The 17595-nt window shown below is 37.8% G+C and overlaps 1 protein-coding gene across 2 annotated transcripts in view; it reads right to left on the reverse strand.

Moving 5' to 3' along the window:
• LOC139151067 (uncharacterized) overlaps positions 1–16990 on the reverse strand; it is a 33466-nt gene extending 16476 nt beyond the window's left edge. The window contains exon 1 of one of the 2 annotated variants that reach the window (XM_070723594.1): positions 16786–16990. The gene's annotated coding sequence lies outside the window, so the exon portion shown is untranslated. Of the gene's footprint in view, positions 1–3183; positions 3336–16785 lie in introns of those variants that run through there. The other variant, XM_070723595.1, reaches the window with a different exon arrangement.
• Positions 16991–17595: the final 605 nt, after the last annotated feature.

The raw sequence follows: 17595 nt of genomic DNA on the forward strand, positions 1-17595 counted from the left end.
TTTCGAGTTTTGAGGGCAAATTTCGCCTCCTTCATATAGAAATCGTACGTTTGTTTTTCCAGGAGAACACACCATTTGACACAAAATTTGCATGTAAAGGGGTCGCCAGTAAGCACGTGGTCAAATCTGGCATAAGAAACAATATGAAATGTTGGGTAAAGCCAGTCCAAAATAAACTGATTTGAACTTTTGTGTTTTGTAATTTATACCACTGCAGTAACATTACCTTTTTTGACAACATCACACAATGTAATACGTTTTGAAACTGAATACTCCGACGTATTCTGTGTCTCCTTTGCTAAAAAATACGGTATGCCGATTACCATGTAAGGACATGATGACGTCAAGACAGATTTGTAGTGTGTTTGGTCCTGGATGGTGCACGAAGTTTTGTCAAGGTAGCTTGTGTATTTATTTCCTAAATGGGAGAGATTAGGTCGATCTAAACGAAGGCCGAAGAATGTTATGATCCTCTAAGCGAGCTGAACTCTAACGCGAATGGTTGGATAATTTGGAGGATGTCTAGAATGATCTCGTCTCATTAAGATTATTTGGCGGTCAGTATTGAATTTCAACTGCGTCACAAGTTTGCGAAATGAGTATTCCGTCGAACGGTCAACGAACGATGTTTTAGAAATCTGGAGACATGGCACATCGCATTTTTATTTTAATATTTTATATTTTACAAAAGATGTAAGAAGCAATGATTTTGTCGAAAATTCTGAAAAAAATATAGGAAGATTTGATCGCGAACACATTTTCACTTGGGGTCAACTAGCTCTGCGTACGATGCTGTGTGTTCCGCTACAGCTAATCGCCCCGCTCACCACAGCCCTGCAAAGACCCGTACGTGTACGTAGCGTCGGTGACTTCAAATCCATTTTGGGACTTGACGTAAAAGCCAAATTACTGCCGAAATTCAGCGTTCTTGGGCCCAAGTCGTATCCCAGCCTACCTCAGCTACTCGATCGCTTCCAAAAATGACAGTCTTTTATTCACTTCTCGTAAATAACCGTCGATGTCGGCAACTCTCTCGCTAGCCCTGCGTATGATGCTGTGTGTTAGCTGTAGCACATAGCATCGTACGCAGGGCTAGGGGTCAACAGGGGGTCGCAGCCATGTACGTTGCCTCAAAACTTATTTCTGTCTGCACTCAAAACTCAAAAATGTCGGATATGAACCTGAAAAATCGATGCAATTTTGTCAAACTTCGGCGAAATTTCAGCATATAGACAAAATTTCATCTAGGTAAGGTAAATTTACTGGATGCTTGACTTCCCGGAGAAGGCGAGCTGTCACGTTCAAGCTCAGGATTATTTGTCGATCAGCTGCTCATACACAGTTGCCCATATGGCCAGGTTTATGAGATTGTTTTCAAGCGACGGCGGCAGACCGTACGGGGCTCTGGATATGAACCTACCGCCGGTGTAGCTGTAATAACTGTTGCGTTGTTTTTAGTGCCCACGGACGAGTCCTGGGGGAGTTATAGGTTTGGTCATGTCAGTCCGTCCGTCCGTCCGTTCACGCAGATATCTCAGACATGCCCTGGTCAATTTCTTTCAAACTTTGCACAAGAATAGTACCCAACCCCATACAGATGCACGTCGATTTGTTTCACAATGCGATCGAATTTGGCCGTGTTAGAGGACTTTTTAGTTTACACCTCCATAGACTCCCATGTATAAGGCAGTTCTCCATAGACTTTCATGTATAAGGCCAAGAAAAATAAAAATTTAGTTTCTCATCGTATTCATATTGCCTAAAGGATGCAGTGACACAGTTTTTTGTCCCCACGGATAAGTCCAGGGGGCTTATAGATTGGGTCATATCCGTCCGTGAGTCCATCAGTGAGTCCATCGGTTCACGCAGATATCTCAGACATTTTGACAAAATATCATGTGACCTTGGTGACCTTTGACCTCAAATATACATTATTGTCCATAACTCAGTAACCACAAGTGCTAAACCTTTCATATTTGGTATGATAGGACACCTTATGACACCATATATTGTACCTCATTAATTATGCGCATATCTTATTTTGAGCGAGCCAATAGAGCTAGAGGTCTGATTTTTGGTATATAGGAATAACTTAGCAATACAATTATTATGACAAAATGTGACGTGACCTCAATGATCTTTGACCTCAAATATATATATTTGTCCACAACTCAGTAACCACAAGTGCTACATCCTTCATATTTGGTATGATGGGACACCTTATGACACCACATATTGTACCTCATTAATTATTCGCATATCTAATTCTGAGCAAGCCGATAGAGCTGGATGTCCGATTTTTGGTATAAAGGGATAACTATAGGGTAGAAATCTAAATATGCCCATCTAAATATTAGACATCTACCATCGAGAACAAAAGAAATTTGCTGTAATTTGAATATTTAAGGAGTTTAAGCAATTTCACTATCAATAAAGAACCCCTGCCTCAAACTCCACAAAAGTTGCTAGACATATTTTGCCGTTGTCATGCCATTGCTTCGTTTAATAACCAGTTAATCAAATGCCTAATTGACAGGAGGAAATTCAAGACCATATTTGAATAGTAGTATATATTGTCCTCAAAATTACTCTATCTCGGCCCAAGTACTCATTGCCTTCAGCAATTCTGCCTTGTTACATGTATAGTGTAGTGTGGTATTGCAATATATGCTATACTATGCTATATGCTATGCTATGCTATGCTATGCTATGTTATGCTATGCTATGCTATGCTATGCTATGCTATGCTATGCTATGCTATGCTATGCTATGCTATGCTATGCTATGCTATGTTATGCTATGCTATGCTATGCTATGCTATGCTATGCTATGCTATGCTATGCTATGCTATGCTATGCTATGCTATGCTATGCTATGCTATGCTATGCTATGCCATGCCATGCTATTCTATGCTATGCTATGCTATGCTATGCTATGCTATGCTATGCTATGCTATGCTATGCTACGCTATGCTATGCTATGCTATGCTATGCTATGCTATGCTATGCTATGCTATGCTATGCTATGCTATGCTATGCTATGCTATGCTATGCTATTCTATGCTATGCTATGCTATGCTATGCTATGCTATGCTATGCTATGCTATGCTATGCTATGCTATGCTATGCTATGCTATGCTATGCTATGCTATGCTATGCTATGCTATGCTATGCTATGCTATGCTATGCTATGCTATGCTATGCTATGCCATGCCATGCCATGCTATGCTATGCTATGCTATGCTATGCTATGCCATGCCATGCTATTCTATGCTATGCCATGCCATGCTATGCCATGCCATGCTATTCTATGCTATGCCATGCCATGCTATGCTATGCTATGCTATGCTATACTATGTTATGCTATGCCATGCCATGCCATGCTATGCTATGCTATTATACGGTATGGTATGGTATGGTATGGTATGGTATGGTATGATATGGTATGGTATAGTATGGTGTGGTACAGTATGGTATGGCATAGCCAGTAAGTGAGACCTGTATCATCCCTGCTTGTAACAATCAACCCTATTTGTAACAAAACTTAATTTTCAAAAAAACTTTGCTGTATTTGTTTAATATTCATAAAATATGCATATTTGTATGTTTTGGGGTAATTTTCTTTTTTTTTTTTTTCCTTGTCGAAACTCATTTTTACGAAACTGCGTTTGTTAAAAATTGGGTGATTGTTACAAATAGGCGTGACGTGTCAACCCTATTTGTAACAATCAACCTTATTTGTAACAATCAACCCAATTTGTAACAAAAGTTAACCCAATATAGGTTTAGTAAGATTTCGGTCAGAAAACAAGATTCTTTAACATTTTTGACCGAAATTGGTGAAAATTGCCCCAAAACAAACTTTTGGCATGTATCTGCATGACTTGATTATATCTTACGAGTAGGCCTCTTATCCCTAGGAACCTGCACAACGAAATTTAATCTAACGAGCATTTTCGGAAAAAAATGAGTTTCGACAAGGAAAAAAAAGAAAATTGCCCAAACATACTAACATGTATATTTCATCAAGATTTCATCAAATACGGCCAAGTTTTTTTGAAAATTAGGTTTTGTTACAAATTGGTTAAATTTTGTTAAAAATGGGGTTGATTGTTACAAATAGGGTTGATTGTTACAAATAGGGTTGATTGTTACAAATAGGGTTGACACGTCACCCCTGTTTGTAACAATCAACCCAATTTGTAACAAAGTTGACCCCATATAAGTTTAGTAAGATTTCGGTCAGAAAACAAGATTCCTTAACACTTTTGACAGAAATTGGTGAAAATTGCCCCGAAACAAACTTTTGGCATATATCTCCATGACTTGATTATATCTTACGAGTAGGCCTCTTATCCCTATGAACCTGCCAAACAAAATTTAATCTAATGAGCATTTTCTGAAAAAAATGAGTTTCGACAAGAAAAAAAAGGAAAATTGCCCAAACATACTAACATGTATATTTCATCAAGATTTCATCAAATACGGCCAAGTTTTTTTGAAAATTAGGTTTTGTTACAAACTGCTTAAATTTTGTTAAAAATAGGATTGATTGTTACAAATAGGGTTGATTGTTACAAATAGGGTTGATTGTTACAAATAGGGGTGACACGTCACCCCTATCTGTAACAATCGTCAACCCTATTTGTAACAATCAACCCAATGTGTAACAAAAGTTAACCCCATATAGGTTTAGTAAGATTTCGGTCAGAAAACAAGATTCTTTAACACTTTTGACAGAAATTGGTAAAAATTGCCCCAAAACAAACGTTTTGCATGTATCTGCACCACTTGATTATATCTTACGAGTAGGCCTCTTATCCCTGGGAACCTGCGCAACGAAATTTAACCTAACGAGCATTTTCGGAAAAAAAATGAGTTTCGGCAAGGAAAAAAAAAGAAAATTGCCCAAATAAACTAACATGTATATTTCATCAAGATTTCATCATAAATACGGCCAAGTTATTTGAAAATTAGGTTTCGTTACAAAATGGTTCAACTTTGCTACAAATAGGGTTGATTGTTACAAATTGGGTTGATTGTTACAAAAGGGTTGATTGTTACAAATAGGGTTGACACGTCACCCCTTTTTGTAACAATCAACCCAATTTGTAACAAAAGTTAACCCCATATAGGTTTAGTAAGATTTCGATCAGAAAACAAGATTCCTTAACATTTTTGACCGAAATTGGTGAAAATTGCCCCGAAACAAACTTTTGGCATGTATCTCCACGACTGGATTATATCTTACGAGTAGGCCTCTTATCCCTAGGAACCTGCACAACGAAATTTAATCTAACGAGCATTTTCGGAAAAAATGAGTTTCGACAAGGAAAAAAATTGCCAAAATATACTAACATGTATATTTCATCAAGATTTCATCACAAATACGGCCAAGTTTTTTGAAAATTAGGTTTTGTTACAAATTGGTTAAATTTTGTTACAAATAGCGTTGATTGTTACAAATAGGGTTGATTGTTACAAATAGGGTGGATTGTTACAAATAGGGTTGACATGTCACCCCTATTTGTAACAATCAACCCAATTTGTAACAAACGCAGTTTCGTAAAAATCAGTTTTGACAAGGTTAAAAAAAGAAAATTACCCCAAAACATACAAATATGCATATTTTATTAATATTTCAACAATTACGGCAAAGTTTTTTTGAAAATTAAGTTTTGTTACAAATAGGGTTGATTGTTACAAATAGGGGTGATACAAGACCTCGCTTTTACTGTCCATGGGTACGGTAAGGTAAGGTATGTTGCGCTATATGGTATGGTAAGCTATGGTATGTTATGTCAGTATAGGACACCATATATACTGCACATGTTGATTTTTTTGTTACTCTTGATTGTATTCAGACCCGGTAAGAAAACACTGTACACTTGGCATAAATTTGTGGCTGTACTTGCGGGAACTGAAGTTTCTCGAATAGATATCTATACTTTCACAATAAAAAAATCAATAATGCTTAAACAGTACCCGAGGCAGATGTAAGCATGCATAATATACGATTCCTTTGAGTTATACGAACATCTGCGATGTGTGATCAAGATACTTTCACGTCTTATTTATAATTACAACGGTTCATGTTGACAAGGGATTATCGCACGCGCGTTTGCATCTGTATCAAAGTCCCCTTTCAGTCGAAAAGTGCATTTTCAGTATCCCCGTTGCTTTAATTAGCCATGTAACGACAAAGTTGTGAATTTGGTACGATATCTATGATAAACAAAGTGTTCTCGATACACACCCAAGATGTTTTTTTGACTCACAAAAACAGCGATACAATCAAGGGGTCGACATTTACGAGGTGGCATCAGTACACGAGGGCTTTGCAAGACGTACTGGCATATGTGCATGATTCGAGGGGTATTGACATGATAGAACGCTGCTCACCGAAAAGTTCAGGCCTTCAAATTTATCAATTTTCTTCTGACCTACCACTTGTGGGGGCTCATTTTGAAGCTCTTGGCGAAAGAAAAGTTTTCACCGTCTTAGTTTTTCGAAACTCGAAAATTTTATTATTTCACATAGAGTTAACACAGGGATGGCGGCCATTTGGATTTCAAATGTCGAGAAATTACAAGTTATTTGACTCTCTAGTACCAAAGTTTGCACGGTGACCCATGATTTTTATTCTTGCTTTGGTAAGAGAATGGTTGAAAGTTTCACTGAGGAAAGTTTGAGCAAAAGTTTAAGTCTTTCACTTTCGAGGTGCATATTACCTTAAATAACAACCAGATACGGCACAGATGACGTAATTCCAAGTCTCTATAAACGTCACGTGGTGAACATTCCAATCAATATATCGTAACAGGAACCAGGTGTATATCGAGATGTATATTAGTTAAAAGTGATTTGGTATTTTTTCAGTGAATAGGATACCTCTTTAAGAAGGCGAAGAACACTAATAATACCGGTAGTAATTGAAAAGGTTTGGAAACATGTATCCTTCAATTGGAAACAGAGGAAGCGGCTCATGCTCTGACAGTTAGGAACATCCTTGCACATCTACAAGTATACATCTTGTAAGCCACTGGCGACCCTTCAAGTATTGGGATCAAACAAACTCAAATATTTTGTCATCGATACAAGGGTAGGCGTCGATATAAAATTTATGCAACTGTAGCTGCACCATTATCGAACATTTTATCAGGATTACTGGGTGTTTTGGAAAGTACAAATCCCGTTGATTTGCTTCAGTCTGCCCTCAAGACCAGTTGATCTCTCCTGCACGCGGTTGGAACTAATTTGAGAGAATTGGATCTTCATATTTGTAAAATTTGTCAACAGTGTTAAGGTGACCTATAGCTGAATGTTGCAATATTGCACATTACTCATAAAAAAGTGTATAACTTAAAAGAACAGCAGATAATCTTACATTTGCAGATTAAACCGACATCACTTCACTATCCAATTATTATCCCAAATTAGTTCCAATCGTGTTTCCTGGTACTGTGGAGTTTGTAGTCATTTTCAAAGCTAGCTGTGACAGGGTAGCCCTACTTCATGACGAAAACTGCAACACGCAGAGTTATGCATTCCACGCCATGACCAAGACCGAAGCAGATGAACCGGATAAGAACTGGCGAGAGGACAAAGTTCTAGGACCAATTTCCCGATTGACGATGTCGCTGATGGAGCTGGTGATTTTTAACGAATCAGAATATCTCTAATCAGTCGAATGGATTGACTGAGTATCCAGATACACTGCAGGCACCTTACAAAGCTTTAAAAGGTCATATGTAGGAATTCTTTTTCATAGATGTTTCAATACCTTCTTGAACCCAGCAATTGCGACGATCTGCCTTTTTCTTAAACTCATATAATATGTACTTTCTATGCCATGCCATTCAGTTGAAAGCCAGGCGACAGAAGGGGAAGACGCCTTTGTGCGGCTGGCCATAAAGTAGAATTTAATGGGTTTATATAAAGTGATTGCGAACAACACATTTATCTTCAACGGGAAGAAATTATCTTCTTCATCGTAGAAGATGTCCATTTGAAGAATAAATTAGCGAGTGCCGCTCTCTAAAAAGACAAAGACACCCTGTTTTACTCGTTTGTTAGGGGACTCTGTCTCCAGTTACAACACTATTTCGGAGACCTTCATCGCAAATTACCAAACGTTTTTTAGAATCGTGTCAAATATTTTTATGTGGCAAACATGAGTGGAATTACAAGAGAAAGAACTCCACAAGGTCGTTTACATGTAATGGGCTTTTGCCTAGAGGTAGTGAAATTACAATTTCCATATCAGGGATGTATTTTTAGATACTGAAAATGTTTAAAGTGATCGGACACATGAAATGGATTTTTGCGTTAGAGATGTACCGACCTCCTTATTGGATCAGTAACCATCCAGTCAGTACATTGAAGGTTAATGTGACAGTATTACAAATACCAACTTGCCGAGGGCAAAAATATAGAATAGATCTTGACGTCATAAACCTGTTCGAAGATTGGACAGTGAATGACCGAGGAGACCATTTCTGACGTCATGACACCCTGAAGAGAGTAGGCCATGAATGGCTGAAGGAACTGATGTAATCATAAGGAAATAGAAGTCAAATCGCTACCGCCCTAACAAAATATCAAATAAACTGACACGGTTTTGTTCAAGTCAAGAGCTTAACGGTGAAAGCTATATTTCATATTTCTTTAGTTTTCTCTTTAACACACGTGAGCAAGGTCTGAAACAGGAAAGACATGGGGTACTAGCTTATCATCAATACATTATTTAATTTGTCAGATGAAAGTGAGTAGTCATTAAAAGGCCTTGATACTATAATCCATGATTTAGCTTAGCACTGTCTGTTTGCTTTAATCAAGTCCCTACAGACGCCAAGAGAAAATATTCTAGAACTTAATGTCTCATATTTCACATGACTCGATAGTTTGAAATTACAGAATATAGTTTCATCGTAGATGGAACCTACAATTTTATCCCTCTCTCTTGTTCCCTCTCTCTGAAACCACATACGCACACACAGAGACACACACAGATCTATCTATCTATCTATCTATCTATCTATCTATCTATCCATCTATCTATCTATCTATCTATCTATCTATCTATCTATCTATCTATCTATCTATCTATTTATCTATCTATCTATCTTCTATCCGTATATTTTTGTATATACAATATATGTATCGACATCTAATATCTATCTGTTCACGAAAGCACATAATATATATATATATATATATATATATATATGTAATTTATATATATATATATATATATATATATATATATATATATATATATATATATATATATATATATATATATATGTATGTATGATAACGCATACTATTTTAAGTACAGAATAATAATATCTGTGAATTAAGTTTCATGCATCCTGCAATCTTCAGACAGATTGCAGAGAAGATATGCGACTAACATATGCGACCAACAGTTGTCACTATGTCATCCGTATGACAGTGCATTCATTGGGAATTATTAATGAAGTATTATCCATTTGCCCTTTCAAATGACAATTCAACTCAATCTATTAATTCCACCGTGTGAGGTTGTCCCAGAAATTCTTATTTAGTTTGCAGCTCTTAGCTATAAATCTGTAGAACGTTTTAATCCGTACAGAACGTCATAGAAGGAAATATTTCGCTTACATATTATTGAGCTCCTTGATGGAACCGAAGCGCAATCTAGAATTGTTTTTTCAAGGTCATACAATATTAAACTTTGCTGATTAAGGTGAAACGAAGCACCATTTCTAAATAACTTCTGTGATAGATAGTAAAAATGCCCTCGGCAAAACTGCAAGGGTATGTCATTTAAGGCAAAATATGTTATCATGTACTTTTGAGAAAAACTGCTATAAACTATGTATGAATTTGAACTGCGAGCAATGTATAAATGTTCTTTTTGTGATATTGAATTAACAAGGTCGACAATTTGTCGATTGACGTTGTTTTGGTTCAAACATTTTGCAGCTTGGGTCGAATGAAGAAAAAAATCGTAATTACACATGTGGCATGACGATAGAAGCAAACGAGGGCAATTCCTATAGGAAGGGAGTATACGATATGAAGCGATGTACCGACACTGACAGTAAGTGTAAATTTACTGTGTCGCCAGATTAACCGTCATGTTGTCAGACTTTGACCCCCAGAGTTGAATTAATGTATATTTGAAGCGGAAGTGTGTCGCTGGCAAAATGTTTAAGCTATACAATCTTCCTCTGAAGTGAGTGATACTTGATTCACTGCCTATACCGTCACGGTGAATGGGAAACGTAATTATGTCTCCCTCTTTGACAAAATCACGCTGTAGAACCGAGGATGCATTCTTTTTTATCAAACCGCAAGAGTATGAAGCAGAGATAGAGGTCAGCGTTGCGACGTCCACAGTTGATTTGTGTATTAGTGTGATGGGGAAAATTGAGCGGACCAACTGCAGAGTCGAAAGGATCGCATAAGATGTATGTCACGCTCTTGTCCTTTTCAACAACAAAAAACAGCCGCGCATTTTTGAAAATCAACTAAAATCTCCGTGATTACTGAGCTTTGCGTGTACATACATTCGTCAACCATCAGGGCACCATACAACCCGTTGTTACGAAGAGCGAAAACAAAGAGTTTTAGACTGTCTGAGATTACAAATGTGCGCGGTCGTCCATACAATCTTTCACGTTCTTAGGACCAGCCACGATTTCTTCGAAGGACATTTTGCGAATTCATCGGCGTTCTACCGAAGCTGAAATCATAGATTATCTTCCGAAAACAATGATTTTTTTAAGCCTACGTGGTTAGAAATATTTGAAATATTTCTGCGGAATGTTTCGATAATTTCTTATCCCGCAAAGAGAAAACAAGTAATTTTTTGTCAATCCCATAATATTTAGTCAATTCCACAAACCCGCCAACCTTTGCAAGATATTACATTGAATACAAATTTTATTGATCCGGTTTGTAAATTTTGCAGTGACGATGATTTATAATGACTCCCGTAAGCTGCGAATGCCGGAAAATCTTTTAATTGAGAAAAGTTACAAAAAATTCCAATTTTCTGTCAACTTAAAATGATAAGCAAAACCCAGACCCTTTCAAAAGGAATAACAAGTGGGCATTAAAACCATAAGATATATTGTATGTTTGACTAATAGAAATCTTGGAGTGTTAAGAACGGTTGCTGAGCAGAGCACTCTAGTAAACGTAGGTATCGCGTGTTATGGATATGAAGCAAGCTTTGGGTATCAAATAATTTATTTTAAAAATCTTGATATGTATGTTTTATCCTTCAAGGTATATTTTAATAATGGATTGCGCTGGGGCATTCACAAGTAGGCCATCGGAATACCGTATTACAACCGCGGCAAAGCCAGTGGATAGATAACTGATTGTAATACAAACAGAAACTACAATATCAACAAGTACTGGAAAACCTTAAAGTATAGAAGCGGCACCTTTACTTTACTGATAACAAGATAAACCACGGGGTGCTTGGTTTAGATATGAGAAGTCTCCTTGCCAAACATAAATATAAGAAATCAATTTGGCTTGGACTTCCTGAAGACAGTACCATTTAACGCCACCCTGCTGAGATTTCTTACTGACTGCGACAAACAAGGCGCAGTTAGACTACATATTAATTACTATTAGTCTTTGTATTACAATCAGTTACCTATGCACTGGCTTTGCCGCGGTTGTAGTTTCTCGCGACCTACTACTGAACAGAAAATGGAAGATGTATAGTCGATCAGTATAGCGTCCACAATGAAAGACTTCTGTGATCTTGCACGCAATTTCCCAGCACAAGACAAGGAGAAGCGAATATTTAACCCAGGAGTCGTTTTTATGTAGGTCATCGGGAGAAAATCAATAGGGCACGCAATTGGAAAATGACGGGAGAAAATTAAACACAATAGCCCCCGGGTCGTAGTTAAGCTCATCAAAATACAGCAATTTCTACATGTGTACAAAATGACCTTGTATTAACCGTGGTAAACGCTGAAATCGGAAATGAAATCACCATTGCACGGCTTTGCATTTGATCAAAAGGTAAATTATTGTTGCTATAATTTCGTTGACATCCACACAGTAAATATGTACCTAATTGCAAGAAAGTAACCACAAGCGAAGATGTTGACATACTTAGAGACACGGAGCAATGGCCATGTGTGAGTGTAATTTCAATTGGAACTGGATTTATTTAAGTTGTTCATTGGTATTGATGCCAGAAGTTATATGTCATGACATGTTGAAACATGAATACTAGATTAATATGCAACTCGTTATCGTTCAGATGCTTTACAGCGCGAATTATTATGCCTATGTCGACTGTCGACTTCATCCATTTTTGGATCGTATCGTATCTCCAAATAGCAGTCAAGAACAGTCCTACATCTGTTGTCGAGCACTGATTGACCGACGGTTGAAGAACACGGTGCAAATTCACATGCGATGTCTGTTGATAATTTTTTCGCTGAACGGGCAAAAATTGATAGCACAATTGCTTTACACTGATATGCACTTTTACTGCAAAACATCTGAGCCGCTGTCTTCTAGGCCGGTATTGTAAATAAGATAGCCATGATTAATCCTACAAGGTGACTTAAAACATGAACAAGAGAGCCAGATCCCTTTAAAATAACATTAATACACAGCAAGCCGGCGTCCATTGTGCAATTACAATGTGAACTCATACATCTATTGAGCCGACAAAGATTGAATTTGGGAGGGGTATGACACAGACAGACACATATAGTTATTGCTATTTCACTGGCTTGTATCATCGACGAATTTTCTTTTATGGCACCAATTTATAAGCTATGGGATTTTGTTGAAGAAGTAGTTACATGTAAGTCATTTACTGCAATGTATATATTTATGATGTTCAAAATTCAATATTTACCATCCATAATGTGACTTTTGTGAACAAGCTAGAAATGTTTATTTCGGTGAAAACGCCAAAATTAATAGTGGGAATGTCGCTTGCACAAAACATGACTGTTACGCTCTCCGCTTTCAAATACAACCTCGCGTTTTCAAAGGGTCGCAGCCCCTGCAGGCACAAAAAGCGAAATCCCCTTCGTCGAAAATCATGACAAATACATGTAGAGCGGCAAGGTTAAGCCTGCAATTAGCATATGTCTTGTTTTGCTAGCTGCTGTGAAAAACATGCGTTTCAAAATTTCGAAATCGAACTTTACAGTTCAGCAACGCTCAACTAACGACAGAAATCTCCGGAGGGAACACGGTACTCGACATGTAAGCCTATAGATCTCAACACACATACAAAAACTGACAACTATGTGTTCAACAACATTTTCAGCAAAATCATAGGAGGATAACAAAGAAACTGAAAAACTTCAGGAATATATTATTTTATAGAGGACATTTAACTTCCCTCTTTGTCACAATCCTAATGATCCTAATGATTGAGTATATATGCATGTACATACGTACGTATACGTACAAGTACGCATACATACATACATACATACATACATACATACATACATACATACATACATACATACATACATACATACATACATACATACATACATACATACATAGAAAACACATACATAGAAAACACAACATAAACCACATAAACTATAAATACATGTATGAACGTATATATACAATACTCACAAATGGCCGCCTCGATGAAAAAAAATCAAAAAGGGAATCATCATCATTATCATCGTCGTCGTCGTGTTCTTCTTCTCCTTCTTCATCTTCTTCATCATCTTCTTCTTCTTCTTCCTCTTCTTTTGATTTTTCAAATAAACGTTTATTACTAAAAATAGTCTCCTGTACAGACAAGTACATATCAAAACAATTCAAATTTTGAGACAAAAAGCAAAAATGAAATCTGACAAATGCTTTATAGCAAATGATGGTCAATTACTGAAAATACTTAACAAAATTGGACTGTAAAAAATCAGCAAAAACTGCAAATGGCTATGATACTGATGCTGGAGCGAGACGGAGAGAACTGGTGAAAAGGCAAACAGGTAGCTATATCACTTGCAACATGGGGAAGGAAACCAATTAAATCTGAAAAAAGCACAATCAAAATCTTCCTCTTCTTCTTCTCCTTCGTCGTCGTCGTTGTCGTTGTCGTCATGTATTATGAATTCACCTGGGAGATTTTCCATTTCATAAAAAACCTGAATGTGTTGGAAATGTCTAATCCCGGACAAGATCTAACTGAATGACAAACACCAATAGCGAAATGAACATGAAAGCAATCACAGAAAAAACCATAAAATAAACATCGACACCCTTAGACCACCGACAGATATGTCATCAACAATCGACAGTCTGTAGAGCGCAAAAAGCCATTACCCATTTATTATACATTGCATAGACGCATACTCAGTTTTGTAAAAGATGGACTCTCAGGGGTCTCTGTCTGGATCTCAATAGGAGTAAGGTTGCATTGGCGAGCGCTTTGCCTTGCAATGCAGGAACTGAATATGATCCATTACGAAACCTACTCTTGGATAAAAGTCTTTCTGCACGTGCACCAATCATTCAAAGTAGACGAGTACTGTCTGGAATTGCATGGAAATACGAGAATTCATAACGTTTACCAACGAGATTTATTTTCCCAAGTGACTAAACTTAGCGATTGTGTGAAGATTATGCTTGACAGCAGTTTGCCTGTCAGTGAATAAATTCAACGGTATACAAGTGTTATAGAACTGATTGAGGTGTCCTGTATCTTTGGACATCTTGATCCGATCTGCTCTAACCTTCGTCATATGTTGCATAAACGTGAGCTCTTTACGGAGACCAAGCATTGCAGATGGTTTGATTGCTACCTTTAATGCATTTTGACGTAATTCCGTTCGCGGGTTCATGATGGTAGTTTATGTTGATCACTTATCTCTTGCGCTGTTAACAAATTTACGATGAGGCCGTTCATTTTCACTCGATCGCGAGAAGAGATAATTCCAACGAGTCTATCTGTATATCCAAATGCGATGTTCAGAGCATTGACCCCTTGAAAAGTGCGCTGTAGCACTAAGGTTTTGCTATAACATGCCACCAAAATATCGGTTGCTTTAACTATTTGACAAGATTGCGGTACTAACTTCCTCATCTATCGGAAATGGGTCTCTTCTCCGGTCTTCCATAACATTAATCGGCGCAAAAAGGGAGGAAAATCAAATTACCCGAGTGATCAATAGCTTACTCGGGTAACGTCTCAAGTCCGGGGAATGGTATTCCAATCGCGTCTTCGGCGGCCAATCACGGCCACACGGCGCAATGCGACTTTGGCAATATATCTGGGGATGAATGCTAAAGATACAGGGGATTGAGGAAATTGTGGATTTACTTAAGAGGACATCATTGTGATGTATGCGAGCTTGTGTAATTCGACAATGGGGATATTCGCTCTATAAGAAGCAGATCTAGGAGAATTCAGTGACATAAAGAAGTAATACCAGAGCAAATTACCTCTATAAGCTGAGGTATTTTAGTCTGCGTTTACGTTCGAAAAGCATTATTCAATGCTCTCTGTATTTCAACGTTAGATTTTCATTCAATTCACCACATCAATTTTCATAATGATGCAGGGGCGTGAGAAACCAATTATTAAAAATACTTTGTCTAAAATATTACCTTTTCACGAAAATCAAGCTGGATATGATAACCGATGAAAAAAAACATCGAATGCAGTCCGTCGCGGCTAAGAGAGAATTTTCACTTTAAGTGTCAAATTTCATAAAGGTATTTCCATGGTTACTGCTGTTACTGACCCCTAAAGGTGTTTATCAGAAAAGCCGACATTAGCTTATATATCATCGTTGTCTTTTGTATCAGTGTATAGCAAGATTGCAAGAGTTTAAACATCCATATATATTGCTCACGTATCCAATATGTATATGCTGTGGGCAATTACAAAATGAATAACGTCATTGCAAAAGTATTCCATTTGTTTAGGTAAGATTGGAGTGCCATCCTTAATTTACTAAAAAGTTTGCGCCGACTTGCAGTGCACTTGTCGATAATGAAATCGAGATGGAGCGAGCTCCAGCAGGTATTTCTAAATTCACTTATCTTTCGCTCTTCTCTGTCCTGCCGACCAATCCTAGACGACGTGTCGTGTTCGTAGCTTTACGGAGAAAAGTGCCACTAGGGGAGAGTCGAAAGCAAGCTTGCTCCCGTGGCCATGGCAATAAAGAGAGAATGACGAATGGGCCAGTGTAGGTAATCAATTTTTACTCGCTTAGATTGTAAAACGAAGCTGTTAATACAAGAGGCAGGAACAACACAAACGCAATTAACCGCAGGCAATTGCATATCGTCGACATTCAAATGATTGCCGACAAAGATGAACCATCATACTGATGTACGGAACACCTGCACCACATGGCTCGCTTTTTAAAATGAAAAAGTGTTTCGGAAATGTCTGTCCATACATTTTGTTATTTAATTGCCAGGGACTGATGCAAAGTTGCTCCAAAGTCTGTATTTCTTGACCTCTGGTTGACCTCTGGTTGCACATAGTATTCTTTTTTTCCATGCAAAAATGCAACATATATTTATCTGATCGTTTCAAAGCGTCAAACACTTACCTGGACATGAGAGTATGAAATCATAACCGAACTTAGAATGTCACTTTCACCTACGACACGCGCCACAAGATTCATGACTATGGAGCGTCGCCTCTCCATGCAAATCACTCATGCTTAGAAGTTCCAATCTGCTTGCTACATATATGCCCAAGAGAGCTGTACATAGCTGGTGAACGTTTTGTTTTCAAGACACTCTCCCTGTTTATACTTACCAATTTTGTAGCGAGGACACATACATATCACCCCTTCGTATTCCTGGGCATTGCGGTGAACGTTTCAAAAGGTTTTGCCGAATAATCAAGAAGTGTCACCGGCGGCGTTGCGGGTAACGAACCCGTGAAATATCCGATATTAGCCGGTAATGCGAAGCGGCGTTTACTCGTTACCTTCGTTATCATAGAGCTCCAACGTCTAACTGCAGCGCGAGATGTGAGGCTTGGTTTAGATTAGGCCCGTCGTGTAAAAAGGCCCCTTAAGTCTCTGTCAAAAAATGTGCCAAACCTCGAAACATGTCACTTGTATTTGTCTACTTTTCTCTTCCTTAAGAATGCCTAGAAGAGCTACAACCTTCGATACGGGGTTGTGAAATTACGACACATCCGACCGAACACTGGGATGGTATAATTCGGGCATAAAATATAGATTTCAGTTCGTTCCCGATTCTATTTCCACTCTTATTCAATCATCAAAGAAATTATGAGGCTATCAACTGTGCGTTTTGGATAATCACCGTGGGATTTCCACAAATCATAAACTGACGGTCTCGAGCCACATTGATGATAGCGTGTTCCGTGTGTTCAAACCTAGATAATGCAACCACTTTTATTCCAGGTGTCAGGTGTTTAAACGACGTGCATACTTAATTGGAGATACATGTATCGCGCCATTATCCTTTCCCTACGTTTTCAGAAAAAAAACACGCGCAAAAATATCATAGCTGCCACTCGTCTATCACATGCTTCGTTCTTATTTATCTCACTGGAAAATACAATTATGAATGGGTAACATAATTTGTGGATCCA

The sequence above is a fragment of the Ptychodera flava genome, chromosome 15 (assembly GCF_041260155.1).
Source record: "Ptychodera flava strain L36383 chromosome 15, AS_Pfla_20210202, whole genome shotgun sequence".
NCBI classification, from domain to species: Eukaryota; Metazoa; Hemichordata; class Enteropneusta; family Ptychoderidae; genus Ptychodera; species Ptychodera flava.